Consider the following 4402-nt stretch of genomic DNA (forward strand, 5'->3'; position numbering starts at 1 on the left):
GCACATCCTCTGAAACCAGCAATCGAAATTGGAAACGTCTTCTTCAACACTGAAAAGCTCAATTAGGATGAAGCAGTAATACACAGGACAGCAGTACCATATGTGTTCTTGATTGATTCAGACTCGTTCTCAGTGGTTCTTGCTCACCAAATAACTAAAAAGCTGAGGAAGAACGCTACGAAAAATACTAATCAAAATACAAAATAATAATCAGTATTAACCAGAAACAGCAGAAAAACTGGTCACAATTGTGATTATGTCGCTTCTCTGCTTCAGCAAGGTCAATAAAGGACTCTCTGAAAGTAGTAAAGCACTAAAGCACTGCAAAACTGAATTCAAAATCATATTAGGAATTCTGAGTGGTGCCTGCTTACATGCAATCCAATACGGATGTTGTCTTTAAATAAGAATTCTCTATGTTTCCCTGCCTTTTCCCTGGAGTGAAACTATTGGATTGAAGGAATTCTTATGACAGGTTTACAAGGTGCTGTTGATATTTGGATGTCTATGAACTCGTGATTTTTATAAACTTTAAATAACGGCCATACACACAGAATAAAATGACAGTACTGATGATTTTTCCTGAGATGAAGCACAGCTTATCTTTCCAAGACTGCTTATAAAGGCAAGCCAGTGGATACTTTAGCAGAACATGGAAAAACGTTCAGTTTCGTAACCAACAAATTCCCCATTTAGATCTGACATGTGAGGTATGCTTTGTGATTGCTTGAAGTGAAACCCACAATCTCTTTTGAACTTAGACAAGTTATTTCTGATGGAGCGCTATGCGGAAAGACATAATCAGCTCTACCCCTGAGGATGACTCGACTTGAAAATGCAGAACATTAACGTTTCACAGAAAAAAGGAGCACAACCGACATTAAAATTGAGGGCGCACTGTGATTTGCACTGACTCAAAAGTGATCTTGGTAGACAAACTTCCCTGCTGAAGGTGGAAACGATAATTTGTGTTGAGAAGAAGAAACACTTTTTTTTCCCTGCTTTGATGTTAAGCTGATAAAGTAGCTTTTAACACATTGCTCCATTTGGTGGTTGTAACACAAAAACTCCTAGCAGCAGTGGGATTCGAACCCACGCCCCCGAAAAGACTGGAGCCTTAGTCCAGCGCCTTAGACCGCTCGGCCACGCTACCCGCCGTGCACTGTCTCTTTGTCTCATTACTTGCCCGGAGGAAGCCGGGTGGGTTTTGCTCTTGTCGCCCGACTTAGTGGCGTTATGACCGTGGAACCGACTGCACCTGCTTTTTCTGAGATGCTTCCCCTCTCATGGCGAGATCTCGACTTCTTTAACACCTCTGGATAAAGATCTTCTGTGGAGCAGGTTTCAGACCTCTGCGTACAGCACCCTTGATGTCATTTTATTTTTACAGCAGCCGCATCCGGAAAGTTGTGTCTTTTACGTTTTATTTGAACAACAAAACTACATACAATACAAACAAGAGCACATATAACGTATCAAGAAAATCATTAAGGGCACATGCTATAATACAATTACACTTTATGAAAAACGATTACACAAAGGTATTCGGGTTTGCTTGAACATTTAAAAAAAGTGATCTGAAACTAGCCAGCTTACAATCTCTGAGGTAGTTGTCACTAAACTTGGACGTGATGTGCCACACATGTGCCATGTGCCTTTACTTTTGTAAAAAACTGGTATCGGGGAAATTAAAGTCGAAACCCAAAACAGTAACATATTTAAGAGTAAATGCCTCCTAATAGCTAGCAAGCGCTCCTAGTTAGTAAAGTTGTTCGTGTCCCAGCCTGTCACGCGGGAAACCGGGGTTTGATTACCGACGGGGAGACAGCTAGTTTTTTTATGATCAGATTCCAGTCTTTAATGCTGTGTGTGAGAGTTTACGTAACTTTCCTTTTCTCACATTTTCTGACGACTATTCCGAAGGAGCGCCCTATCAACTCCTAATACTTTTCAAAAATCTGCCTGCATGTTTGATTCGTTTTGTTTTACTTAGAAAAAGTTCAATATTGATCATAACTAAAGAAAATTATGATCAGAAACAAAAACAAAATGTTGAAGATGCAACTCGATCTTGAATCAGAGCTGGGTGACATGGGCTTCTGTTCTGATATGGTTGTACGAGAAACAGGAGGAATCTCTTCTCTCCTATGGAACATGAGCTGAATCAGGAATGAGACATGTCATATATCAACGCATGACCTACATCGTAAAACTAAAATAAAAACTAACATTAAGTTATCAGAGACATCCATTTATATACAAACAAGAGACAGACAAAGCAATAATTCTACATTAACTTGTCCTGCACTGATCAGACTAATTGAAATGGTCTGATTCAGAGCCTGTGCAGCTCGTGCTAATACAACAACGACAGTATTGAACCCTCAGCACCATACTGACTACTGAGCACAAGTTCAGCTGCTCTCCAGCTTTGTTACGCACGTTTTTTTATTGCAAATGGAGCTGATCTCCAGACAGTACAGTTAGTCAGCAGCCTCTACTAGTAATACATCGCCCCTGTCCAAAATCTCTAGGTAAAAAAAACACATTTTATACATTTGTCTGTTTAAAGATATAATCTCTTTAAAAAAGACAAAGGGTTTGTGTGTCAATTGTTTCGAATTAATTTCGAATGCAAAGAAAAGTAGTTTTCTTCCAAGAAATCACACATTTGTCGCATCCTCCATACTATACTTCTCTCTTGTAGTAGTAAAGCATTTTGATTTAAACTGAACAATATATTAAATGTTTCATCTATACACTTACGATTAACATAGGCAGCCTTGAACGGATTGCGGAGATCAAATATACAGATGGATTCAGAGTGTGCTTTCCAACTTTTGTGTAACATTTTCCTTTGATAGGTCGGAGTTGTTTTTAAAATCTGGATTAAATAAAAAGGAGTGACGTCAGTGTAAAACAGCTTTCCTTCATGGGGAACAACAGTTGTGTTCCATATTTCTAATTATTTTGGTTTCAAGATAGCAATTTAGTATGAAACATAAAAGCCAGCTGGATAAATCTGTTACACCTCATTTACAATGGTCTTTCAACTAATAGCCCGTGCAGGGATCAAACCCCAGCTGTTGGTACGAGTTGCGTAAGGCTCTGCAACATGCAGATGAGAAACTAACCTCTGCTTCTTCATTTTATACACAGTGAGCTATATATGCGAGCTTACTGCCCCCTACGGGCTCTGTATTTGATTGCCGTACAAGACCGGCCATGGAGAAATGAAGTGAAGAGGGTGTGTTCATTTAAAGGCTCAGCGTCCCTGGGAGGTCTCAAACCACCACCCTTTTGGTTAACAACCGAACCACAAAGACTCACGTACAGCTTAACACTTCTCCGTCTCAGTGAAAGTGATACACTCCATAAAATTTCTGGAGAATCATTTGTCAATTTCCCTACGGGATTAATAAAGTATTTTCTATCTATCTTAAAGGAAAATCGCCAACAGTGGCAGATATCTATTGGAGTTTTTTCATTCTATACTGCGATTTCTGAAGGGTACCCTGTGAAAATACGAATTTTGATGAGAAGGGATGGACATATAAGGTTAGCAGGCTTGGGGAATTGGACCTTATGGTGAAGGCTGCGGGCTCAGCATCAGCAGAACCTGATCAGTATCGGTTGACTCCGATATACTTTGACAACTTAACTTCTGGATTTAGAGACATTTACCTTAGTGTCGGTATACTAAGATGTTTTGCTAACGAGGAAGGAGGGACAAAGTAAATTGGCAGAATGTGTGCTATATTGTTGACTACAAGTCCTCACATGCCAGAGGGTCATTATTAAAAAAAACGTTACAGTAAAATCTCTTGTACTTCACGATTATGAGTGCCTGATACATTGTGTCTCACACCTCAGTGTCAGACCTGTGAGACGAGCTTGTAATCAGGAGGGAGGGCCATAGCAATTCAGCAGAAATTGCATTCACCTTTTCCCAATGCAGTCTCACATGCCATTTTCTCACATGCCATGCTCGGAGGGTCATATTTTTAAAATGGTACCGTAAAATGTCCTGAAGTTCAGGATTTTGACAGTCTGTTATATTGTGTCTCACACCTTGATGTCAGAAATATGAGACGATTCTAAAATCAGGAGGGAGAGCCCTAGCAATATAGCAAACATTGCATTTACCATTTGACAATGTATTCTCTCATGCCATGTTCAGAGGGTCGTATTTAAAAAACGGTACAGTAAAATGTCCTGAAGTTCCATTGTCTCTCACACATCTGTGTCAGAATTTTTAGACATTTTTATAACCAGGAGGTAGGTTCACAGCAATAAGCAGAAAGTGCGATCACCCTCTGCTCATCCTCAGTTAACCATATATTCTCATATGCCATGTTCTAAATGTCCCATTTAAAACTGCTATATTAAAATTTCTTGCAAA

The 4402-nt window shown here is 39.6% G+C and overlaps 1 non-coding gene across 1 annotated transcript; it reads right to left on the reverse strand.

Moving 5' to 3' along the window:
* Positions 1-1071: 1071 nt before the first annotated feature.
* Positions 1072-1153, reverse strand: trnal-aag (transfer RNA leucine (anticodon AAG)). Its single transcript has one exon. It is a non-coding gene; the product is annotated as a tRNA-Leu (tRNA).
* Positions 1154-4402: the final 3249 nt, after the last annotated feature.

Source organism: Lepisosteus oculatus, chromosome 14, assembly GCF_040954835.1.
Source record: "Lepisosteus oculatus isolate fLepOcu1 chromosome 14, fLepOcu1.hap2, whole genome shotgun sequence".
Classification (NCBI taxonomy): domain Eukaryota; kingdom Metazoa; phylum Chordata; class Actinopteri; order Semionotiformes; family Lepisosteidae; genus Lepisosteus; species Lepisosteus oculatus.